Here is a 27,356-nt window from a genome sequence, read left to right as displayed (position 1 = left end):
CCGCCCTCCGCGCGCCCCCGGCCCCGGCCCCGGCCCCGGCCCCGCGGGAGGGTCCCGCCGCCCCGCCGGCCCGTCCTCGCGGGCGTCGCCGTGGTGCGCCCGGACCGGCGGCAGCAGCGGGGACCGGTCGTTCCCGGAGCCGTGCTCGTCCCGCCCCGCGTCTGCGCGCCCGGCCGTGACTCAGAGCGCGGGAGGGGGTGCGCATAGTCCCACGAGCCGGGAGGGAGCTGGAGACACCAGCGTGTTTGCTGTCATGACGGGGACGTAGACCGACTTTAATAATTACTCCGGTGACTCCTTAGGAAGGCGTAGGCTCTCCGAATGGTCTTGCCAGTCCCACCGTCATCACGCATCAAGTGGTGCGTGGCCGGGGCTGTTGAGGTGTCCTAAAAACGGAATGTGCCCAGGATGCTGCAGAATTGTCCGTTGAAGTGATTTTTGTGTTATCTTAAAAAAAAAAAAAAACATTGTGTATAGGGACTTGAACAGTATCTTTTCTAGCAGGAGACAGATAACGAACTTATGCAGGGTTTCAGCCTCAGTGTGGACGTCCTGAGATTTCACTGGTTGGTAGCAGCCTTGAGAATAAACGATCCCTTGTCCACGTGCTTGAGGTCTTAACTGTTTATGTCGAACTAGTTCCCTAGGGCCCGCTGGCTGTTCATTGTAATTCATACTAGACCTGGTAGGAGTTGTATTCCTTTTTTTTTGTTTGTTTTTGTTTTTGCATCGGGCAGCCTTATTTAAGGGCTGGTGACTGACAGCTATCCCCGGCCCCGCCCCTTCCTCCTCTAAAAAGCGACTACACGTGTAAGGGGCTGTTCGCCAGGGCCCAAGGGGACTGTGGGATTATTCTTAATTAATAGGCAGAGGTAAGAGCTAACGTTTAACCCAAAGCCCTTAGCAAGTTTTCCCTGCCTTTTTTCATTTAAGCTCACGTTTGTCTGAAGAGACTTACTTAGTACAATAAGGTACTAACTTTACTTACAGTATTAGTTTCTTACGTATTAAAAATACATAATCACGAACATACTTTATAACCTTATAGATTGAAGTTGGAAAATTAGAAACAATGATAATGGTTGATGTTGAGTAGTGTTTGCCAGGCGTGTGCCCAGTGGTACCTGGTTTATTTCCTTTAATCTCCTGGGATAGCTTTCACATAGGCGTAGGTTGCTCAGAAATTTTTGAATAGATGGGTTTGATTTGAATGTCTTAAATGTGGAGTATGTACATTAATTACTTCTGTTTCTGCTTTTGTGAAAAAGAGTGTTGGCAATATAAAATGACTCAGTAAATTAAAGTGTTTTTCAAGCCTGAAGATGTCTCTAAAATTGCATACAACAGCAATTGGTCCCTTTATTTGGGTGTTCAGTAGTTTCTAAAGCACCGTGTCTCATTTATCCAAGTTCCCATAACACGTCATCATCACCCGATGAGCAGGCTATTGGACCTTGAAAGAAGAGAAATGTTGGGGAAGTCGAAATGACCGTTCTGCAGGGCCCCCTCGTACCATATTTTTCTAAGTGACATTCCTGATTAGGTTGACAGATGACAGTGAAACAGGAAGAGTAATTTTTCAATACCGAACCAAGGAAATACAAATCAGTGGGTTGGTTATTACTTTGTTGATAAGTCTAACATTCATGGGTATATGAATGTTAAGAATGTTGGATTATCTGTATTGTAGGGTCTCTACCTAATTTTTCAGTTTGCCTTTAAATATCATAAGCACTTTGTGCTTTATGCATTAAGCACATAAATCCAGTACTTTGTGCATTAAGAAGTTAGCATTTTTGATTGAGTAGTACTCAATTAAACTGCGTAGTTTGACTTCCTTAATCAAGAAGTTTCTTTTGACAGTGTTCCCAAAAATGCAATGTAGTGATTTGTAAAGGCCTAACAGTGATGAGATTGATAGTGAAGTCTAACAATTTGCATCTTGTGAGAGTAGAAGTAGTTGAAAAGGATGGGAGAGGACAGCAGAGGGGCTTGGAAATGTGTCTTAGTTTGTGATGAAAGTATATTGGACTTAACCTGTCTCCTGATCCTAGTGGTCCATCGTTGGAGAGAAAGAGATTGGGATGGGGGAGATTGGGAGAGGAAGAGATTAGGGGCCGGGCCACTCCAGCTTTGACTTCTCCACAGAATCTGCAGCCCACAATAAGCCCTTTGAATGTTAGCTGCTTATGTGACACAGTTTGGCATTTAATCATTTATGGCCTTTTACTGTTGCATAAGCATTTCTGTGTTTTGTCTTGGTTTGTGATGAAAGTATATTGGACTTAACCTGTCTCCTGATCCTAGTGGTCCATCGTTGGAGAGGAAGAGATTAGGAATGCTTTGCCAGTCAGTATTTATAAGAAGGTTCCTTTATCTCTAGGCCTTGTCTTTGGGGGAGGGGATGAGTGGAGAGTTGTCTTCAATGGAAGGATAGAAGAAAAAAATGCACACATTTTCTTTTGGAGTTAATACTTCCACCCATCATGACTAATTGATTCGTGTCATCTTGTTACCACATGCATCTTCAGGCATTTTCACGGTAGATATTTGTGGGCAGCTGCTAGTAGATCGAGTAAAGAAAGGGAAAAGAGAGTGGATTGAGGTAGAGACAGAGCACAAGGGTATATGCAGCAAAACATTAATAGGCTTTTCATTTGGGGAAAATGGGAACTGGGCCTCTGGTGGCCTCTTATGAAAAATCATTCCAATAGTATTAACTTTGTGTGTTTAAAATCTCTTATATGTTATTTGTATCCAGAAATATGGAGAATATCCCTTTGATGTGTTTTATAAACAACAGAACATTTAGAATGCAGTACATGAAAGTTACTGAATTTTTCATGGCAGCCGTTTCTGTATGTTTGTCATCATTAGAAAGTCAGAGCAACCATGATGCCGTATTTCCAGAGCCTAGAACAGGGCCTGGCATATAGAAGGTACTCAGTGACTATTTGTGGAATAAACAAAAATACATTGGAATCCTCTTTTCTTTCCACTGCTGAAGATCCTACTTAACTTTAGGGAAGTTTTAGCATTTTTTATTGGATTTAATTGAGTAGTTTTGACTTCCTTAATCAAGAAGTTTCTTTTGACAGTGTTCCCAAAAATGCAATGTAGAGATTTGTAGAGGCATAACAGTGATGAGATTGATAGTGAAGTCTAACAATTTGTATCTTGTGAGAGTAGAAGTAGTTGAAAAGGATGGGAGAGGACAGCAGAGGGGCTTGGAAATGTGTCTTAGTTTGTGATGAAAGTATATTGGACTTAACCTGTCTCCTGATCCTAGTGGTCCATCGTTGGAGAGAAAGAGATTGGGATGGGGGAGATTGGGAGAGGAAGAGATTAGGGGCCGGGCCACTCCAGCTTTGACTTCTCCACAGAATCTGCAGCCCACAATAAGCCCTTTGAATGTTAGCTGCTTATGTGACACAGTTTGGCATTTAATCCTTTATGGCCTTATACTATTACATAAGCATTTCCGTGTTTTGTTTCTCCACCTAAAATAGAGGCTGCTTGAGGGCAGAGAATATGTATTTATAAGGTACTATGTTTCCTTGTTTATCCAGTATGATAATAAATGCAGAGTAGGTTTATGTATATTTATTGAGTTGATGTTAGATACCATAGGGGAAATGTCAGAGATATCGAAAATGTGGTTCCAATCTTCAAGTAGGTAGTATTTTAGTGGGGCAAATGTATGCAGTAGGAGAATTTGTAGCTAAATAAAACAAAATAAAAATGATAGCTAACATTTATGTAGTGCTTAAAATGTGCAGATACACATGTGCAGATACATTCCTGTTCCAGGAGCCTTTGGCTGTTAATTTATTATGAATCTCTCATAACAGTCTTTTGAAGTAGTAGGTACGGTTAGAATCCCATTTTTAAGGTGAGGAAACTGAGGCACAGTAGGGTAATTAAGTCACTTGCCCCAAGAATGCCACAATGCAAATAGTGAGGGAGACTGGATATGAACTCAGGTAGTCTATCCCCCAAGTCAGGGTCAATTTCTGTGGGGAATTTACTTCAAAGAGGAGAGATCTAAAATTGACACTATTTTTTCAAGTGTAAAAGGCTCTCTTTCTCAGATTTCAAAGTAGCATAAAAGATTGCAGTGATTGCGCTACAGAAACAGTGCTGTGGATTTTCCAAAGAGAAGAGGTTGATAAATGGTTATGGGGTACTCTGTTTTGAAATGACCAAAGGCAAGGGGAGAGAAACTGAATTTTGAGTCTCAGAGCTGAATGAGGATTATAACTCTTTATAGGTATTGAATCCTAGTACAGTGATTCACTGGGAAATAGTACAATAACTGTTTATTAATCTAGTGTCAAAAAACTTACAAAATATAATATTGAATGATACTTGATGTCTTACTGCTTTTCTTTTTTAAACAGTTACTAGATTTAATCCCTAATGATAACAATTTACCAGGAAGTGAGTGTTACTGGACATTTCCTGTGTACTTCTATCTATTTGCTTTGTCCTTACGTGGAACACTGTTGAGGCCAGGAGGAAACCAAGAAATACTTCTTTGGTGGAAAAAAATGTAAAATGGTGCTGTTGGTTGGGTGACAGACCTGCAGTGAAGTTGTTTTGAAGCTGTGTGGAATTAGATGAGGGACTGCAAACAAAATCCAGCAAGATGAAGAAAATGGGATTCTTCGAAAACCCACTCTTGTGTCCATTTTGTCAGGAGCTGACACTATTATTTTGGGGGTGTTGGGCATCAACAGAGTCACTGAATCTAAACGACTGCAGAGATAGGCGAGTACATACATCAACATACCCACTGTCCAGGAATCAGAGGAGGAAGTGCCCTTGAATGAAGCATGGGCCACAAACCTGGTTAGCAGCCAGGGAGGACACACACGCTACAGGTATAGTATTCTGTGTTATAGATTGTTTCTGCTGGGCAGGTGGTCATGTCTGTTGTTTGTCTTGGGGGTAGCTGTATAATTTGAGTCAGTAGGTCATCGATGACCTACTAACGTCATTTTAATATCAGCACATACTTGGAGATGGCCTGTCAGAGAAGCAGCTTATAACTACAGATATTGTCATACCCTTGCATTCTTTTTAAGCATCCCAGAAAATAATTGGAGTTAAAATAATCTATGTTGAAGTGTTTATACAATTGTCACATTAGCTTTAATCTTAATTTCAGGTTTTTCTCTGAATGGGAGGTTTTAGGGAAAGAGAAAATGAAGCACAGATTTATTTAGTTCTGTGCTTTTATTTTGGTTCTATCAGTATGGGATAATTTCTTGAAATCTGTACTGACCCATTTAATGAATTTTAGGGTTGCACAGCTGAATCCTCAACGTGATCTAGTGTGATAGTTCTTTATGTAGGAGTGTTCATCAGAATGACCCAGGGTTTTTTAATGAAAGTAACAGCTTAGCCTAACCCTAGAGATTCAAATTCTTTAGACCTGGGCCTGGGCATCTGCATTTTAAACTATCCTCAAGTGCCCTCCTCCCCCTGTAAGTACCAGCTTTGTGCTTTATAGATAAGAAAATTAGGGCAAAGTTAGATGACTTGCCTAGCTGGTTCAGTGGTACCAAGATTGTATCATCAGATAACATGTAATTTCAGAATTTTATGGATGAAAGAAATTTTCCAAGTCAACTCAGTAGTTCATTTTACAGCTTAATGTAAACCATACTTGTTCATAGAATTTCCAAGTAATATATGAATGCAGAAAAATTATGTTTTCTCAGGGACTTTTTCCTGGCCATGGTAAAGATTAAAGTGTCAATCACCAGAATTCCTTTGCAATTTTAACAGATGTTTTTGTATTAATTTCAGGAGCTGTCCATTATTTGCAGTATTTTTATTGTGTACTTTGTGATACTGTTAAAGTTTTTTGAGAATAGAGTATGTATATTTAAAACTGAAGTGAAAGTTAATATTTTTTTATTTGAATTATTTTTCAGTCTTAGCTAAGATGTAGTATTGTGTGAGAATGTGTGCTGCTTTATTAGAGTTTTGTGTTTTTAAAACCTGGTTGATTTTTAACTTAAAAAAATTTTTTTTCTTTTAAGGCGTCTTGTTTTGGAAACAGCACAGTTTGGCTTCCATGTCATCTCTGAGTATGAGAGAGAATCGTAGTTTGAACATGTCCTCAACAGAGACCAAAGAACCAGGTTTGTTCCTTCAAGAAGTCTCCTAAAGCCTGTGGAGCAGCATCTGTTTCCAGAAGTCGATAATGATGTGTTCGTGATGCCTGTGAATGGACTATATGGCCAAGTGACTCATTAAGATATTCATGGAAGAATGGTAAAAAAAAAAAAAAAAAGAGAGAGAGAGAGAGAGAGAAGAAAAGGCAAATTTCAAGAAGCAACCCAAATATCATTTAGGATTTTTGAGGAATTGAAAGAAGATAGTTCTGAAAATACGAGTGACAAGACTCTAACACATGTTTTTACATGTTTCTTACAAGACTTCTGTTCACCCAGTTTATTTTGTATATAATTTGAGTTATTTTCCTCTACTACAATAGCTGGTAGTCCCCTCACGATCAGAGTTTTATTTTGGATGGATAGAGCTACAGTAGGAGAAATGGGAACGGTTCATTGGGATGTTGGCCCCAGAAACCAGCTCTGGCTAGATAATTACTAAAGTGATAGGACGTTGATGAATTGCTTCTTCATAATGTACTACTGCTTGTTCACAGCGTTTGTGGCTTTAGATTCATCTTCTTTTATGTACTCTCAGCCTCTCTATGTGCCCCTTTTTTCTTGTACAATTTTTTAGCCTGAAGATATAATGACCATATTTTTTCGATTTAAAAAGTAAGAATTATATCTTCATAAATAGACCTTTGGTATATTTCTCTCCTACCCTAAGTTATTTTCTAAGATCAAGAATAGAATATTTCCATTCATTTTCACATTTGTTTTCCTTTATTATTTTTATATTCTTGCTCAGAGTTTCATTTCCCTCTATTCTTTTTGGGTGGAGATGAAGGATTATCTCTATATTGTGCTTTTAATTATCTAGGAGACCAGAATAACATAGGTCATAGAAATTTATAGGAAATTTACAACATCCTTTAACCATTGCTGTTTTCAACTTGTTTTAAGCCTCCATCAAACTTCTTTTAAATTTTTTTTTATTTTTTTTATTATTATTTATTTATGATAGTCACAGAGAGAGAGAGAGGCAGAGACACAGGCAGAGGGAGAAGCAGGCTCCATGCACCGGAAGCCCGACGTGGGACTCGATCCCGGGTCTCCAGGATCGCGCCCTGGGCCAAAGGCAGGCGCCAAACCGCTGCGCCACCCAGGGATCCCCCCATCAAACTTCTTTTAAGCAATGTTGATGGAGATGTGACCTTCTTACTCTGCCCTTTCCTTTTTGGGGGAAGCAGTGAGAAGCAGGGATTTCTCCAAATGCTGATAAGTGCAGAAAGAAAGAGAGAGAGAAAGCTTTTGTACCTAACAAATGAAGCATTTGGTCATTAATGTGTATATATACACATTGTCAGTGTAAAAATTAGTTTGTGGCTTAGAACTAAGATTGTTAACTAATAGTAAATTTTATTGTTTTCAACTCTTTTTACTTTGGTGACTGAGTCAGTTGACCTGATCCATAATTTTCTTCTTTGTACATTAAGGACAACTCTGTTCTTACCAATCCATTTGTACTCAACAAAGAGAAATATAAGCAAAAGAGCAGCTTTTAAATTTCAATTTAATAAAATAAAATTCCAGAAACCATTTTTTATAAGTATTTCCTTCCTTAGTAGGCTGTTTACTTCACCCTTTTATCTCTTTACCCTGTCTTCTTATCACCTAGTGTCAGTTCTGCATTTTTTTCATCTCTCCAGAATATCTTGCTTAGTACCTGTGTTTTGCCTACTGTCTTTTCCGTGATTCAGCCTCCCATTAAAAGTGATTTCTGGGGCAACCCGGGTGGCTCAGTGGTTTAGGGCCACCTTCAGGCCAGGGCGTGATCCTGGAGACCTAGGATTGAGTCCCACATCGGGCTCCCTGCATGGAGCCTGCTTCTCCCTCTGCCTGTGTCTCTGCCTCTCTCTTTCTCTGTCTCTCTCTTGGATAAATAAATAAAATCTTAAAAAAAAATAAATAAAAGTAATTTCTGTTCTCCTTACCATCTATTTCCTTGGGTGAGCCTCCTTCCTAGTCACTGCCTCCAGTGTTCTGTTGTTATATCTCTTGTAATTCAACTCCTATGATCTCTAGCTCCTGCCTGTGTTACCCCTTATCTCATCTATCTCACTTCCTGTCCACTTGCATCCCACTCTCATCTCCCAGCAGTGGTGATCTCGTCACTTCCACTGCCTCGGTCTATCTATCTGTAAGAAGCTTACTGTATTGTGTTTCGTGCAGCTCTGATCCCTTCTCATCTCTTAATTGCTGATGCTTTCTTTCTGTTCTCTATGGTCATTGTGTATTTGCCCTGTGAGCTCTTTTTCTATTTTTTTTTTTTTTTTTTTTTTTTTTGGTCACAGGGTGGTAGGTACTACTAGATGGATTTGTTGTCAGTATTTGCATAGAACACAGATCTTTGCTGTGTATTTCCTGGGTAGCCAAGATGAGTCAATTATTATTAACTTTTCTCGGAACATCGAGCTTCCTGTGTTTTCTGCCTCTCAGAATTAGATTGGTATTCTAGAAGACTAATATTACTTTAGAGAGAGTCAGAATAGTCATATGATGCTATCACTTTAACTCTTTATTCCAGAGTTCATGACATTTGAAGTCACTCCCTTGTTTTGAAAGGTTAAAGAAGATATCTAAACCAGATTTGGAGTAGGAGTAGGTAGAAGGAGGGAAGAGAAAGATAAATACTAGAAAAGAATTCATAGTTAATTTCTAGAACTGGAAAGAAAACTGAAAACACCACATGCTTTAACATTTATTAAGGAAAAGATCCCCTAACAGAATGAAAAAAACAAGTAATTCTGTCATCTGTATTTTTACATTTCCATTTAAGTTCTAATACCTTTATTTAATGTTTAACAAAAACTTGATCTTGTAGATACTCATTGTATTTTGAGAGACTTGATGTCACCTTAAATATTAACCTGTGTCATTTTATAATTAGACTGTAACATTCTCAAAATGCCATTAACATCTGACTTTGTTAGTTTCTTGTGGGGGGAAAGCATTTATAAATTGGATGGTTTTCCACCTCTGGACTCTGTAGTCATGTTGTAATGAAAAGGTAGCTTGTTGGCAAACTTTTATTTTATGCTGTTGATGATTTATGTTGTTTTATGTTTTCCTGTAATTCTTATATATACTATGAATATGGAGCGATCCTGTAATTGAAGTTTTCTATGTGCACAAGCTACTGGAAGTAGACTAATGTAAGTGTAGATGCAGCTTTATGAAACTTAAAAATGAAGAGCTTTCTACTGCATATAAGGTAGTGCTTCAGATTTTAAGAATAACCATACAAACTAGGGTTGATCACATTGAACATTCTTTCTGCCTGAGCCTTCTCTAATTGTGGCGGTGGTTGTTGGGCATCTTGAAGCCAAAGGAATGGCTAATGGTCCAATAATGTTTCTGTAATGTTCACCACCTGTGAGCAGCTGATAAAAATAACATCAGAACCATAGATAAGCTACTAAGAAGAAATTTATGTAGATGTGCTAAGTACAGGACTGTGTTCTGGGATGACAGAGATGAATATAGTCCATTCTCTCTGGAAGCTCATAATTGAGTAGGGAAAATTGGTAAGTAAACAGTTGCATTACAGTGTGGCAAATGCTGAAGTACACGTATGTAGCAGCTATTATAGGAACAGGCTAACTGTGTAAGTCAAAAACCTAAAAAAGCTATAATACATATATAATTGTGTATATATATATCATATAAAAATTCTGACTGTGATGTAATTGCTGGTGTATTCCTTATTACCTGGGCAGTTTACTTAAATCACTCACACTCAGTATCTTCCCCTTAAAATGGTGATAATTATCTAGGATTGTTACATGGATTAAATGAGATAAATATAGGAGGTACTAGTATGGTCCCTTATTCAAGTATTTAGAATTTGGAGAACATGATCTAGGATTATACTCTCATTGCATAGATAGTATAGCTACTCACAATGCTTGGAATTCCTATTTTAAAATTGCTTTCAATAGTTTTTAAGAAAACTAAACTTCTTTAAAACCTTGTAGTCAGTCTCCCTTTTCTTAAGCCAAAAGAGATTTATTTGATCTGTCTGCCAGTTGTAGTTCTCAGTGACGGTTGTGTATTCCCATAAATCCAGTCTATTCTCAGAGAATTTAAAATTTGCTACAATTAAACCTATTTGATGAAAGTGTGCCACAGGCCTCTAAAGTATTTAGGAAGGTGACAATATCATTGGAATAGGTCTTTGTAATGACTGCTTTCGGGAAAGTTGGGATAAGACTTATTAGAGAGGGCAGCCCCGGTGGCGCAGCGGTTTAGCGCCGCCTGCAGCCTGGGGTGTGATCCTGGAGACCCAGGATCCAGTCCCACGTCGGGCTCCCTGCATGGAGCCTGCTTGTCTCTCTGCCTGTGTCTCTGCCTCTCTTTCACTCTCTCTGAATAAATAAATAAATAAATAAATAAATAAATAAATAAATAAATAAATAAATAAATCTTTAAAAAAAAAGACTTATTAGAAAAGCTTTTGAATATGTTATAAAATCAGGCTTTGTAGCCCTACTGGATTATAATATATATAATATAATCCCACTCTGGATTATATACACCAACCTGAATATATTTCCTGAATTGTATCTATGTTTTTGTTATTTAAAAAGGTGTTTAACTTTTTTTTTTTGTTTAACTTCTTTTAACAGTACCAAACTGAACAATCTGCATTTTCTTATGTAGTAGAAAAAATTGGCACAGTAATTTGATATTATTTTGTTAGTGGTTGATTAATTTCCTCCTAAATTAACAGTTCTTTAAAGGTCTGAGTCCTAGACTGTATGATAAATCAGGTTGGGTAAACTTTTCACTTGATGAAACAAATTGATTCTTTGGATCTGGGTCATTTGGCCTTGTTATAAAAGTCCCATTAGGTTATAGCGTGATTAGACTTGTCTATCATTGTGATTTAAAGATGCCAGTATTGAGATAACACAACCAGCCAAGAATTTTGTCACAGATCAAAATATATGTCTTTGTTTAGAGCTTCTTTATTAAAGCTCATTATTTACAATCAAGAGATTTTTCTTTAAGATTTATTTAAATTTTTATTTATTTGAGAGAGTGAGCAAGGGAGCAAGAGAGAGTGAGAGTGAATGCATAAGCGCAGAGGGAGAGGGAGAAGCGGACTCCCCACTGAGCAGGGAGCCCGACATGGGACTCGGTCCCAGGATCCTGGGATCATGACCTGAGCTGAAGGCAGACACTTTACCGACTGAGCCCCCCAGGGGCTCAATCAAGAGATTTAAATCAAGAGATTTAAATAAGTTTAGTTTGTATCTTACAGCTGGTATTTCTTTTTATTGACATTACAGTCATGGATAGGAAAACTGTTTCCGTAGAAAGGGAAACTTGATGTATTAATATTTCAAAGCTTAGTTTAAGCTGGTTATGATTAGAAAAATGACTTTCACTTGTATTCTCTGGAAGATTCTCAGGTCTATGGGCATGTTACCAATGACATTTTTAATCCCCATAATATTTAGTTAGCAGAAATGTTTGGGGAATTGCTGCAGATGACATAGAATGAGCTGAGGTATGGTTTTGTCTTTTACTGTTTTGTCCCTGATATGTTCTTAGAGAAACAAAATTTTTCTAATAGTATTTTATTTCTTTCTTGGCTTTTATTTATCATTACCAATAAGAATAATGGCTGCCATTATGGATCCTCAGTAGGGCCAGACTCTTGACATACATTGAACTCTTTGCTACAATTAATGTAATTCTTTCTAATAAGATTTGATATCATGAAATACATTTTATATAAGAACTATCTGTTCTTATATAGTATATAATTTGTGATTATATTGATAAGTAGATAAACGTTAGGGCAGTTCTGCAGAACAACAGGTTTATTGTGTTAACATATAAAATGAGAACATTAAGAGTTATTGAACTGCCCAAGAGTGAAACCAGGAATATAAGTGAAGTCCAGTTAAATCTCATGCTTTCATTCTTCTACACTGACTTTTAAATTATTTCCCCTTTGGGCACCTGGGTGACTCAGTCGCTTAAGGATAGACTCTTGAGACTCTTCGTTTCGACTCATCATGATCTCAGGGTCCTGGGAAAGCGCCTCAAGTAGGCTCAGTGGGAAGTCTGCTTATCTTCCTCTCTCTCTCTCTCTCTCTCTCTCTCTCTCTCTCTCTCTCTCCCCCTCTCTCCCCCCCCACCTCCCCCTGCTCATGCATATGCTCTATCTCTCTCAAATCTTTAAAAAATAAAATATTTCTCCTTGGAAAAGTAAAATCTATTCTTTTATAAGTGCATGTTATTTTGGACTAAGGAGCACTTAATTCTGTACTGTATGCCTAATTTTTTCCTAAAATAAAAGAACTTTGTTTATAGTTTATAAACAAGGAAGGCTCAATGTTCAAAGTAATCAATGCTTAGTGGAAAGAACAAAGTGAGATAATACAGAAAAGTATAAAGGGGGTGGTGAAAGTCACTGCTGATTCTGCCACCCAGAGGTGTTAACATTTTGATGTATCATCATGCAGACATTTTGGTAATAAAATACATATATGTATATTTTTATTTTTTTTAAGATTTTATTTATTTATTCATGAGAGACACAGGCAGAGGGAGAAGCAGGCTCCATGCAGGAAGCCTGATGTGGGACTCAATCCTAGGATTTCAGGATCACGCCCTGAGCCAAAGACAGAGCTTCAACCATTCAGCCACCCAGGGACCCCATATATGTATATTTTTAAAACAAAAATAGGTTAATGGCATGGATATTGTCTAGTAATACTTTTGTTTATTATATATCAACCATCCTTCCACATCATTGTAAGTTTGTATCTTACTAAATTTTTTTTCATTTTTTAAAGATAATCTTTTTATTTTAGCACAGTTTGGATCTATAGAGAAATTGCAAAGATGATAGAGTTCCCAAATTCCCTATTATGAACCTCTTGCATTAGTGTCGTGCATTTGTTTCAGTTAATGAACCAAACCTGATACTGAAGTCCTTGCTTTATTGAGATTTCCCTAGTGTTTACCTCATGACTTTTTCTGTTTCAGGGTCTCATCCATGATTCTACACTACATTCAGTCATATCTCCTTAGGTTCTCTGTGGCTGTAATAGTTTTTCAGACTTCCCTTGTTTTATATGCCTTGACAGTTTTGAGGAGGACTGGTCAGATATCGTAGAATGCCTTTTGGCTGGGTTTGTTTGATATTTTTTCTCATGGTTAGAATGGGGTTATGTGGGGTTAGACTGGAGGAGGCCACAGAGGCAAAATGCTATTTTTATCACATTGTTTCAAGGGTGCATCCTATCTGTGTGACTTTACTGTTAATACTGACCTTGGTGTCCTGGCCAAGGTAGTGTTTGTCAAGTGTCTCTGTTGTAAAGTTATTTTTTTTTACTACACTTTCCATCTTGTGCTCTCTGGGGGAAAGGCAGTCCACACTTCGGGAGCGGGAGTTATGCTCCACCTTCTGAAGGGCAGAAGCAGAGTTTCTGCATATGTTCTTTGGAATACTTCTGCACAGGAGATTTATCTACCCTCTCCCATTTAACTGTTGAATCATTTATTTGTATCAGTGTGGACTAGTGGATATTGATACTTTGAGTTAAATCCAGTATAACTTTATAGCTCTAATTTTTCTAGCTGTGGCCACTGGGGAGTCTTTCAGTCGGTTCCTGTACCCCTTATCTGTACCCCTATCATTGTGGGGTAGTATCTTCATATTTTGCATAGCTGCATGGTATTCCATTTTAAGATGTACAATGATAAATTTCACTAAAATCTGACTGATGGTAATCTGTGTATCAGATGTTTCACTGGTATCATCAATTCTGTGATGAGAAGTCTTCAAAATCTATTTAAAAAAGTAATAATTTGATAATTACTCAGGAAAAATTGCTGTATTAAAGGGACTGCCACTTATAGCCTTATCTGAGGCAAATTTCTGAAGTATGAGCATTTTCACCTGGCCTGTGGAGAACAGTGCTGTACTTACTGTGATTGCCTCCCTGTTTTTTTTTTTTTTTTAAGATTTTATTTATATCGAGAGAGAGAGTGAGAGCACAAATGGGGTGGGGGGTAGGCACACAGAGAGAAGCAGACTCCCCACTGAGCAGGGAATCTGATGTGGGGCTCGATCTCAGGACCCTGGGTTCATGCCCTGAGCTGAAGGCAGATGCATAACCAACTAAGCCTCTCAAGTGCCCTGATGGCAGGGGTGGCACCTCTGGTCCTAAAGAGCTGCTCTGAGATCACATCTTGTCTTCAGACATCTGTGCCTTCTCAGTGTAGAATCAGTTACTGCACACAATTAGCAAGATGAATCTAAACTCTGTTCAGAAGAACAGAACAGCATTCTCAGAGAGTAAAAAACTTAAGAACTAGAAGCAACCTTAGAAATAATGTTCCATCTCTGCATTTTAGAAATTGGGGACTGCAGTAACATGGAGTGAGGTGGTTTGTCTGGGATTTTGCCATAACAGAAGAGTCCAAGAACCTGAATTTCTGGGGCGCCTGGGTGACTCAGGTGGTTAGGTGTCCAAGTCTCGGTTTCAGCTCAGGTCATGATCTCAGGGTTGTGAGATCTGTACTGGGCATGGAATCAGCTTTAGACTCTTTTCCTTTCCCCTGCATATCTTCTCCACCCCCCACCTGCATTCTCTCTCCCTCTCTCAAAAAGTAACAACAAAAGAACCTGAATTTCTGCTTAGAATTCCTTGTTACATGAGTGTATTTTATATCCTATTGCAAGGATATACACAGTTTTTATGTTGGAAAATTTCAAACATGTACCAAAGAAGACAAGATAGAATAATTCATCCCCATATCCCCATATCTCAGCTTTACTTGCCAGTTTGTGGCCAGTGTTGTTTAAACTCCCATCCACTGCCCCCACCTCCCTATTATTTTAAAGCATATCTCAGGGGCAGCCCTGGTGGTGCAGCGGTTTAGTGGGGCATTATCCTGGAGTCCCGGGATCGAGTCCCACGTCAGGCTCCCTGCCTGGAGCCTGCTTCTCCCTCTGCTTGTGTCTCTGCCTCTCTCTCTCTCTCTCTCTCTGTCTCTGTCTCTCATGGATGAATAAATAAAATCTTAAAAAAAATAAAGCATATCTCAGATATTATTCATCTGTAAACATTTCATTATGTTCAAGAAATCTTTTTCAAAACACAATGACAATACCATTATCATATCTTAAAAATGTTTCTATTTAAGGATATTTAGTTGTAAGAACTTAAAAAATTTATTAAAAAAAATTAAAAAAATTAAAAAAGAACTTAAAAAATTTATATTCACCATGGATTAGAATCTGGCATTACTGAAAATAGGTTTCCTTGGTATGATCCCCCAAAATTAAAGTGAGATTTTTTTAAAAAAATATTTATTTATTTTAGAGAGAACACACAAGCATGTGCGAGCATGGAGAGAGGCAGAGGGAGAGGGAAAAGCAGGCTCCCCGTTGAGCATGAAGCCCAATGTGGGTCTCAGTCCCACAACCCCAAGATAATGACCTGAACCGAAATCAAGAGTGGGATGCTTAACTGGTGCCCCTAGAGAGATTTTAATGTATATCTGTACACCCTACAAAATGGCCTAGGTTATGACTTTTATAAAAAACGTAGTAGGGTTTAACTGGAAAAAATAAGTTGCTCTCTCATGAGATTTCTTTAGAGCCCAGAAATCCATAAAGAATGTATGATAGATATCCCCCAATTGTACACATTTGCTTTTTGGCCCTTCTTTACTCTTTATCTGTGCATGGGAAAGAAATTCCAAGGATAAAATCTTTTTCAGATTTTATCGTATTAACTGAAGCCATGGATAAGAATATAGTGGTATGGCCATTCTGTTCCATATCTGCTGTAGAGAGATTTGTGAATGTCGAGTAAAATTCCTGTATATTACTTCCTGAATTAGGAGTTTACAAAGCTTCTAAGAGAACCACCATGTTGACATCATCACTGCATTTTCACTTGCTTTTAAGAAGGTAATTTAAGAGGAAAGAGAACCTTTTATATTAGAGATGATCCAACTGCAGAACCAACTGCAATCATCTATTTACTTTTAGCAGCACAGTAAGTGGAATTACTTGCCTGTGTACAATTTAAAAAGATGGCTGATACTCCCAATATTTTATTTTTTATTTTTTCCCAATATTTTAAATACCATATTTTCTTGGGGTTTCACTGATCTTTAAAATTAAAATTGCAGTGTTATTTTCCTCCAGAAAGACAGCCCTGTCTCAGAGGCTTTACAACCGGAATAGGAAACTTCCTCTTAAATACCCATTTACTTGCATTGAATTTATCCTAGAATGGCTCCTGAATTTGATGTGCTGTGAAAATATGCAGTGATCTAAATTGAAGATGGAGTGAAAAAGAGGGCTGAAATTTTCCTTCTGCTTTTTCTAAGCCAGACTGAAACCAATCCTAACAGCATAATTTTATTTAAAACTATTTTATTGGTTATAAATACTCATGTTGCTAGCCCATATTGTTCATTATATGCAGATTCATATTTTATTCTAACCTAATTTGAACTTTTCTGCCTTGCATTTGACAGTGTTACAGCCTTTCCATTTTCTTTCGTGAACAGGCTTTGTTATAGTCAATCGTTTAATTTTCTTTCCATTTTGAGTGCTCTGTTTGTCTTACTTCTGAATTTTGGCCTACTTTATCTACTTGTTTTCATTCCGTGCACATTTTTAAAGAAGAGAAAGCATTGTTACTTTTCTTCTCATTTCTAAGCAAAAGTTGAAAGATTAATAAAAAATAACCAGTTTCAAGTACATCTGGTCAAATGCATGATTCAGTTTTCCTAGGCTAATGTGTGTTACAGAATTTAAGTTCTTGGAGGACATAGTAGTCAGCATCCTATGCTATGGTTTACCTCTATAGCATTTTATCTACTCTTTCTGTTTTAAGCTACTTAATAAACCTCTTCTTGATACATAAAGGATATTTTTTTTTCATAAAGGATATTTTTTTCTTAAAATCCTCTTTGCTTTGAAATGGTCTTTTCTTGACATCTTTGCTACTTGTCAGCATGTGATCTTAAATGGATTTCTTATCTTTGTTTTCTCATCTGAGAAGTGAGGATATTAATCAGCAGTTACCTCATTGGATTGTTGAGTTAAATGAGATAAGCTGTGGTGCCTGGCACATAATAAATACTCCAAAGTTACTATTTAAGCCATCCTTTTCTTTCCAGCCATCCTTATATCTTTCTCCCTTATTTGTTTATGTCTTCACTTTGATTAGGGAAAATGGTGTACATATCTTAAATAAGTGACCACCTTTACATTTTCCTTGAACTTTTACTCTTTTCCTCAAACTTGTAAGAAAGCTTTTAGTTTCGAATGATTACAGATTGATAGGAAATTGCAAAAATACAGAGAGGTACCATTTTCCCCCAAAGGTAGCTATAGTACAAGATCAAAACCAGAAAATTGACACTGGTGCCTCCAGAGCTTATATTTATTTAGATTTCTCCAGTTTTACATGCACTCATTTTTGTGTGTGTGGTGTGTATAGTTTTGTGCAGTTCGATCACATGTGTGTTAGTGTAACCACCATCATAATCAAGAAACAGGAGATTGTATCCCTGACCCATCAAACAACCCTTGGTTTCTTCTTGCTCCCCTTTAGAATTTCCTTAAACCCTTGGAGTCATGCTGCATGTGATCTTTAAAGATTGGCTTGTTTTACTCAGCCTAATGCTTGTGAGAGCCATTCAAGTTATTGTGTGTGTTTTATTGCTGAGTTCTGTTCCATGGTGAGGATGCACCACAGTTTAATGATTTGTCCAGTAGAAGGAAATTTGGGTTGTTTACAGTTCTGGGTTATTACAAATAAAGCTGCTGTGAACATTTGTGTACAGGTGTTCTGTATAGATGTAAGTTTTCATTTCACTGGGATAAATGGTTAGGAGTATAGTTCCTGGATCAGAACTTTTTCAATGGACCACTGTAAACTTCTTTGAAAATATATACTAATGCCATATGCAGATATAGAAAAGCAGTTATTTCGTATGCCAGCCATTATAAATAATATACAGTGTCCTTTGTTTTAAAATATGTTTCTGTAAAATTTGCAGCATCAGTCCAAAGTATTGAATCCTGTCTTTTTGTACTGTAATATATTTTTTAATTTTAATTTTTTAATTTAAACTCAGTTAATTAACATACAGTGTATTATTAGCTTGGGGTCTTTTTGTACTGTAAAACAATATGTACTAAATAAATATTTCATTTTGTTAATGAATCCCCTTTCATATTGTATTGACATTTTTCTTTGGTATATTACTGTTCTCAGATACTAAATTCGAGTGGGGGAGATACTTCAAGTAACATTTTTTCTCTTTATCAATTCTTTGCAATGCGGTAGATGTTGAAATTTTGAAATACTTGTAAAGACGAGCATGAAATTTCAAGAAGTCCATTAATTAATATCCAGAAATATTTCAAATAGTAATGTTGGACTTTTGTTTACCAACATAATGTTTAAAGTCTAAAGATGTTTTGTAAATTCATTGTCTCCAAGGTTAGTAATAAACGATGTCATTATTAAGGTGAAGAAGCTACAAATACTGTTGATATGTGAAGAGATCCTAATGAGAATACATTATTGAAGTTGGGCATCAAAAGTCAGCAGAAGGACAATATAAATTATGTGTGGTGGATAGATATTAGCTGGTTGATCAGTTTTGGCTTTCCCAAATAGATCTAATAGCCTTAAAATAACTGAGAAAGGGAAAGCTCTGTAAAACTTGATAGAAGGAAAGAAAATGAAATGTAGAAAACGGTGATTCTCAACTCTGACTGCTCATTAGAATAATCTAGAAAACCTTTAAAGTGAAACAAGCACCTTTCCCTGAGCCAGTTAAATAGACTCTGGAAGTGGTGCCAGGCATTGGTATTTTTAAAATGTTTCCAGGTAGTTTTAATGTTTAGCCAATGTTGAGAACCACTAATCCAACAGGAATGGCTTCCGTGCTCATATTTCTTTACCTTAAAATTTGATAGTGTTTGTGCTGCAAGCATCCATCTCTTACGTATTGGACTAATGTGGGTTCCACATACCTTTTTTATGGCTCTGTGGAGATACCAGTTTTCCTAAGGAGGGGGACCACACTTGTGAATTGTGGACACATTGAAACTGTAACACAACTTTAACATATGTAACAGAAGGGTGCCTATGTTTGGAATGAAATACCCCAAACAGTGAGTCATTGAAAAGTTGAAAGGAAACTAGGTTTCATCTGGGGACACTTGTGGGGAAATTGGGCATTTAGAAAATCTGCATGGGATGTTGGGGTGAGAGGTCTGTTTTTATTGATAGATCCTATTGTCAAGCCTTATTTAGATTTTCTTTTTTTCTTTTAATCTTTACTGGGCAAAAGTGATATTTACTTGTACGAAGTGAGAGTGTGCAAAGATGAATACAGGTAAGAAGAATCAATCCTCCACCAGTGTTCACAGCCCAGTGTGAATTCTTCTATACCTTTTTCTATATTTGTAGAAGTATGTTTAACAACAGGTTTATGAGTTTTTTGCTTTTAAAATAGGGTCATACTCTATACATTATTATGAAGTATTTCTTCCTTAAAATATCACAGATGTTTCTTTAGCTCAATATAGATCTAACTCTTGTTTTCAAAAAATGAATGACATTTTCAGCATGCCATAATTTATTGAGCAAATCCATTTGCCTGTGACTGGACATTCAGAATGTTCTCTCTCTCTCTCTTTCTTAATTTACCACAAACAAGGGTGTGTCTTTGTGTATATAAGCTTAGATACTGTTGTTTCTGTTTTTAAAGTATTCTTATAATCCACGGTTTGGTTTCGGTCAGATTTCTTAGTTTCCGGATACTTACTTTGATACTGAGAATTAGCTAATAATGTCAATTGGTTTCCAGTTAATTGGTTCCTGGGTATTAAGTTGGACATTAGATAGGACAGTGGATCAGAAATTTTATTTTAGAAATGAATATTAGTAAACCTAGTGACCAGAAATGTTTTTCATAGGTCTTAGAATCCCTCAGGTAGAGCTCCGTAATGGGAGGTCAACAGATGGGCTTCACAGGTTCCATGAACCATCTGATATTGATTGAAAAATTGTGTATAAACTATATATTTTATAGTTATATTTTCAAGGGTTTTTTATTGCCCCTCAGAATGTTAAAAATTGGTAATAACAGGTGTCAGAGAGTAGTACATAGTCTACAGAACCTGTAAAGTACTGAGTTGCCATTGAGAGCACATTTTTAATCACAGTGTCTTCTTAAAGATCTAGATTGAAATAAGTTTCTAATTTTCAGATGATGTAAGCCTAGGAGAGATGGCTCATGCCATAGCTAGTGGACTCCAGACTCAGAATAACACAAATAGGTCATAATAACCTTCTAAAATCAGCAAGATGAAAGATAATAAGGATAAACATCAGGAACCAAGGAACGCTCAGGCATGGAGGGCAATCTCTGATGTACCTAAGATGAGAAAGAGCTGCTCGTTGATCTGCCTTCAGGCTGGTGTGGGCTGTCTCTGCGATAGGGCTCTTGCAAATATGAGCAAGTCAGACCACTTTTGATGCGTCCTGTTTGGGTCTGAAAACAACATTTGAGGTGGGATGCAAACAAAGGGAGACAAGTATAATAGTGGATTGAGTCACGTGAGGAACCACTGCCAGAGGAGTTTGGTTGTTGGATCTGAAGGAAAAGGTATAAAAGAACAATGGTGGCAACCCTTGTAGGTTAAGGAACCGGAAGACAAGAGAATGTGCCCAGTAAATGTTTGAATGAATGAATGGATGGATGAATGAATGAAAATTACAGGCAGAGGATTCTGACTTGACCTAAGCTCTGGTACAAGTTATCCAGTAGTGGTCTGGGCTACTTTAGAAAGCAGTGAGTTCCACGTGGAGCCCTTCAGTCCCAGTGGTGGTTGGCTGGGGTCAGGCCATAAAAGGTGCCCTGGTTCTTCATGACAGGCTATAGAACAGGACTTCAAAACTCTGTTAATTGGAATTTTATATTTCTCTTAGGTACTTTAATTCTAAAACAAGAGCCAATTTCCAGGTAATATTGTAGGCTCTTTAAAAGTACTTTTATAGAAGGAGTGTTTTTGACTCGGACTCCATGATTGTCCATATAGGTGCTGCCACGTTGAACTCTGATAGGTTTTTATCGGAAACCATGACATAAGAGTTACTCTGTTGTTAAGCCTGAAGCAGCTAGTCTAGAGTTGTAGAGGGAGTGTATTGAATATTTTATTTTTGTGACTTTAAAGAGAAGAAAAACCACATTCTTTTCAAACTACAAAAAGAGTAAAAAAAAAAAAAAAAGGAAATTTCACCACTTCCCGTGACCTCAGGAAACAGGCACAGTATCTCCATTAGACTAATTGTCTGAATTCTGACTCAGATAATAGTACACACCAGAGAATTGGTGTCCTGTATCATTTACATAGGTTTGCTCCTCAGTGTGCATATTGCCCTGCGAAAATGGATCTCTTGTATTTTGTTTAAGTGGATTAATACAGAGATATTATTACCCCTCAAATAGTCAATATAAAAGACGGTTAGGTTATAGAAATGAATAAATATCATCCACATTTTATTTTTTAAATTTTTTTTTTTTTAAATTTATGATAGGCACACAGTGAGAGAGAGAGGCAGAGACACAGGCAGAGGGAGAAGCAGGCTCCATGCCCCGGGAGCCCGACGTGGGATTCGATCCTGGGTCTCCAGGATCACGCTCTGGGCCAAAGGCAGGCGCCGAACCGCTGCGCCACCCAGGGATCCCTATTTTTTAAATTTTTTTTAAAGATTTTATTTATTCATGAGAAACACAGAGAGAGAGAGAGAGGCAGAGACACAGGCAGAGAGAGAAGCAGGCTCCATGCAGGGAGCCTGCTGTGGGACTCGATCCTGGGTCTCCAGGATCAGGCCCTGGGCCGAAGGCGGTGCTAAACCACTGAGCCACCTGGGCTGCCCCACATTTTTTTTCTATAAAGTTTTTTTTAAAAAAACAAACCTGTGTATCCCACTAGCAATTTTAAAAGAGGTTGGAGGCTGCTGCCATGTAGGACACCATGGTTTACACTTATTTTTATAGGCCCTAGAAATTTAGGTCAGGGGTTAAGGTGGGCTCCACCATTCAGTGGCTGTGGGGCCTCGACTTCTATGTCTGCTTCCCACTCACAAAGGATAGATACTGATGGTGCTTAGAGCATCATGACAAGCATGGTTCTGGGTGCATCAGGAAAACTTCGTACCCGTTCTGTTCCTGTCTCTTCTGCTCTCACCTCGTGATCTCCTTTCTGTTTTTCCCAATTCAGCAGATACTGTCATCTGTATGTCTTGTACTGTCTTGACATAGCACATCTAAAATTTATTCCCTACTCCACCCCTTCCTCTTCTCAGGCTACAGGATAATGGATGGACTTGTGATCATGACCCTTCAGGCCTCAGCCACCCTGTACTCATCTGCCTTGCCAGCCTGGTCTTCTGCCTTCTGTCCTATTCGTAGCCCATCCTGCTCTATCCTCCTGTTTCTCTTTCATCCATGGGTATCACTCACCAGAAGTAGCACTGAAGGAGGCTAACACCGCAAGCTCTGGAGTCCTATTGTCTTGGATTAAATTCCAGCTCTACCACTATTGCCATGTGGCATTGGACAAGTACTTATTGCCTGTCTCTGAATCTGTTTCTTCAATTGTAAAATCAATGTGGCAGCAATCTGCCTTAGAGAATAGGGAAAATTCCTTGAGATGCATACATGTTAGTACTCAGTATGATTGCTGATGGGTGAGTGCACAATATGCGTTTCTTATTTATAACTCAGACTAGAAGTGGTGATGTCATCCTTAATTCCTCTTCTTTTCCCTCACCTAAGTGTCCAACCTCAGGAGTCTTTCCTCTTTCTCATCACTGATTTTAGGTCAGGGTTTTTTAATTTGAATTTAGCATACTTAAAGAAGTTCATAATCCCTTGAAATTACATGTACATCTTTTGACAAATGTGTGGTTTCCCTAAGGAGAGGGCCTTTAGCCTTTATCATTGACTTTCACATAGGTCAGTGACCCACAAATATTACTAACTACTGACTTCAATTCTTATCTCTAGCCTGTATCCAGCAGCATATACACTGACATTCGTCCTCTAGTCTCTGTGCCTATAATCTCTTCACACTGATGCCCAGTTAACTTTTTTTTTTAACGATTTTACATCACCATCCTGCTTACATGGTTGTGTTGACTCCCTTTTGCCCACAGCAGTGGTTCTCCTCACAGACCACATACAAGAATCACATAGGAAGCTTTTAAATATTACCCAGATCCCATCCTAGATCAATTAATTGAAACTGACAAATACCTGGCATCAATATTTTGTTTTAAAGCTTCCCAGGAGATTTTAATGTGCAGCCAGACTCAAGAGCCTCAGGCTACAGGATAATGGACGGACTTGTGAGCATGGCCCTTCAGGCCCCAGCCACCTCATACTCATCCGCCTTGCCGGCCTGGTCTTGTTCGTAGCCCATCACTGGCTCTCTGGATATGTACTACTGCTTTTCCCAGAACAGCCTTTGTGGTTTCCTCCCCCTGGGCTTTTGCCTGTACTGCTCACTCTGCCTCAGATAACTTTCACCCTTGCTCTGCCGGGTCATTTTAATCATAAGACCTTCCCCCTACCCTCAAAGAGAATTACAGTCCTACTTTTGTACAAACTTCTATTAAAGGGCTTAAACTGTATTATAATTACTTGTCTATCCATCTTCCATGTTACACTGAATTCCTAGAAGGTAGGGTCCTTTTTTATTTCATTTCTCTGGTGTTGACACAGGTTTAAGAAACTCCCTGAAAGTCTAGTGAATGAGCAAATGAGTGAACAAACAGCAGCCTGCTTGGGAACCTGGAAATCCGTGCATTTGGGGAAAGAAAGTAAATATGGTATGCTAGCTGTGGTAAGGAATGCTCAGCAGAACTTTTATTCTCTACTGTTGCTCTTCCATGCCTTTTATAAGAATGAAAGATTCAGATCTTTCATTTGAAAGATTTCAATGAAATCTATATATGGTGTTTGACATCTAGGACTTGGACAGTCGAGACCAGCTTTCAAAATATCTCCAAACACTATTGAACATTATCAAATGTAATAGCTTAAAGTTGTATCATGTTTGTCTCCTGAGACTCTCTAGGGATTTCTGAATGAGAGATGGAGAATCAACCATAATTATGATCATGGCAACTTTATTTTTCCCAGTGGATTATCCTAACTTAGTTACTGATTTAAAGATACCCTTATAAGGACACTTCTTCAGACATTATATGTTTCTAATTTTGATCTCACCCATGGCCTTTATGTTTATTGACTGCCTAGTCCTTCTGTTGGCTATTTTTAATACTTTTTTTCTCTGTGTGTCTCAGAATTGTCCAATACATTTTAAAGGACAGTAACTTAAACGTGATTTATTCTCAAACGTGAATTTATTCAAATTCAGTGCCCAGGATTAATTTAATGGTGATTTTGGAAGAGATTACTTTAGTAAAAGATCAGAGACAGATTCTTTTGGATGCTTTTTGGAGAATGTTTTGGGTTGTTTATTTGCCTTTTATCTTAATTATTTTTCCTGAACACTGACCCACCACTACACTCATAGAAGAAGAGATGGCTTATTTAACACTTACACAAAGAACAGTGAGTACTAGTCTGATGTCATGAATTGGGTGTACATCGTTCTGATATGCTGTGTATAAACAACTAGAATACCCTTTGTCTAACTGGCTTCTTATTTTATAATCTTAACAGGCTTGAATAATAAGGATGAGATTTTTCTTATTCAAGATCAGAATGTCAGTTGGAATGAATTAAAATGCCCTTTTATGCTTCCATTCATCTTATTTAAAAAATATTTTCAAAAGCCTTAAAGAAATGTGGATCAAGAGCCCTTCTTTTAAATATGTTCACATAAAAGAATCTCAATCTGTGAAACTAAAAAGAGTAATTTTTAGTCATTTTTTTAAGAGCATTTTTAGGAAGAGATGTGAGTCAAAGAATTGGGAAATTCACCCTTTCCTGGCAACTGGAAAGACAGGAAAATATAATGTCAAGAAAAAGAAGAAGCCAACCCTTACAATGACCACATTAAGGTCTAAAATGGATAATTGTCTATTATTTTACAGTCTACAATCAACCACAGATATCCTGGTACTGTTTGCCCACTCTTTTTTTTGGTGAGCCAGGGCCTACAGAGGGGAGCTAGTCTCTGGTGTTTCTGAGAATGGCTTCTTGGATTATTATAATTACTAGGCTATTATAATTCTTAGAGCTGAGTTGTTAATACTCTGTTTTTTTGCTGCTTTGAAAAGTGAGCACTCATTGGAGCACTGTTTTAAATGAACTATTTAGTGCTTAAAAGATATAATTATGTATGTCTGTCATTAAGAGACTTCCCCTGCCAGGGAAGAAACTAGCCACCTACTGGGTTCTTACAGCCGAGTGAAATTCGAATCTCTTATGAATATATCAACAAACCATATCCATTGACAGCAAAGCTATCAAAAGTTAGAGAATATATTTTTGATGTCCCAAGTCTCTTGGTAAATTGGTACCAAGTGTTGTGTCCTACCACACACTTGAGCATTTTCCCTTCAAACAAACCTTACAAATGCTCAGATACCCATGAAAACATATTTGAAATTATTAATAATAAAACGGTGGCCTGGGACTGTTACTATGAGGATCCTTTCATTCTTATCCTGCAAGTTCCCTGTTCATCCGAAATAAAATAGAGAGGGAACTTCAGAATCCAGAACCTCAACATATAAGTGATTTAACCTGGAATTCCCCTTCATTGTTACTTTATATACCTAAAAATATATATAAACATATTTTACATATAGAAATCTGTGCTGTGTACTGTTCTGAGTGCTGTATGTGCATTAACTCATTTTCTCAACAATCCTTGGAAGTGGATTCTTGTCCTCATCTCACAGGTGGGTGGAGAGAATTCTGTTAGGTAACTTACCAATGGTGGCAAAGCCAGTAAACTTCGATTTGGATGATCTTAGCAATACAGCTCTGTGAAGTGGGTTCCTTACAAAGTTTTAAATCTCAAGTCAGAAAGTGGAGTAGCTCTTACTCTAAAAAGATTCTTACATGCTTTTGAAGTCAGCTTGGTTGCCAAGAAGCAGTGTGAAATGGAATAACAAAAATTAATATTTGTTGCTAATGTTCCAATAGCTTTTGGAGGTCAGTAGCTTGTTGCCTGATCCTTAATAGTTTTCTTATAATTGGACTAAATAAATGGAGAAGTGGGTGTTTATGATCAAGTTCAGCACAGCGCATTAATTCACATGGTGGTCACCAACACTAGAGTGGCAACAAAGTTTGATTTCTGATGGGTGTGAAATTTGCCTGCAAATTATCTGTGAGAAAGAGGTTTCTAAACAAATAAGTAGTATGAGATTGCAGAACATTTTTACTTATTTTGACATAGACTATTCTCAAGTACTTTTAGCAGTATTTTTTTAGTATGCTTAAGTATCTTTAGTACTTTCACCTTAAAAATGAACTCAGTTTAACATTTTGTTAATATATTCAAGTAGTAAGACTGTGTAAAGTATTTTCAGTGTGGATATATGCCTACCTTAAAGCCAAATTAGAGTAGTATTAGTAAGATTTTGTTAACCTACCTTTTGTTTTTGTTTTTTTTTTAATTTTTATTTATTTATGATAGTCACAGAGAGAGAGAGAGAGAGAGACAGAGAGGCAGAGACATAGGCAGAGGGAGAAGCAGGCTCCATGCACCAGGAGCCCGATGCGGGATTCGATCCTGGGTCTCCAGGATTGTGCCCTGGGCCAAAGGCGGCACCAAACCGCTGCGCCACCCAGGGACCCCTAACCTACCTTTTGGAATACCTGTAGCTTTAAATCTAATGTTGTTTTTCCTAAGATCTCAAATTACAGTACATTTGTTTGCTGTTTTAGGTTAGCCTGAATACTACAAATTATACAAATTTTAGAAGTTCAGATTGTACTTAATAAGCTTATACTTATTTTTTTCATTTAAGGTGTATAAAGTAAGATTTGTTCAAATTTGGCAGCTGGGCTGTTTCTGTGTAGCACTTTCAAGCAGAGCATCTTCTATCAGCAAGTGCGGAAGTGCTGCCCCAAGAGAGAGGAAACTCCTAGTTTCAAAGTAGAGGAGGG

At 37.8% G+C, this 27,356-nt stretch overlaps 1 protein-coding gene across 2 annotated transcripts in view; it reads left to right on the top strand.

Moving 5' to 3' along the window:
- SLC20A2 (solute carrier family 20 member 2) overlaps positions 1-27,356 on the top strand; it is a 101,052-nt gene that overhangs the window by 240 nt on the left and 73,456 nt on the right. Inside the window, exons 1-2 of one of the 2 annotated variants that reach the window (XM_055334736.1) lie at positions 40-4,883; positions 6,051-6,152. The exons of the other annotated variant lie outside the window; for it this stretch is intronic. The gene's annotated coding sequence lies outside the window, so the exon portion shown is untranslated. Of the gene's footprint in view, positions 1-39; positions 4,884-6,050; positions 6,153-27,356 lie in introns of those variants that run through there. 2 annotated transcript variants of the gene reach the window in all.

This window comes from Nyctereutes procyonoides, unplaced genomic scaffold, assembly GCF_905146905.1.
Source record: "Nyctereutes procyonoides isolate TBG_1078 unplaced genomic scaffold, NYPRO_anot_genome, whole genome shotgun sequence".
Classification (NCBI taxonomy): Eukaryota; Metazoa; Chordata; class Mammalia; order Carnivora; family Canidae; genus Nyctereutes; species Nyctereutes procyonoides.
The sequence above is the reverse complement of the archived record's forward strand: the minus strand, read 5'-3'. Positions and strand labels throughout refer to the sequence as shown.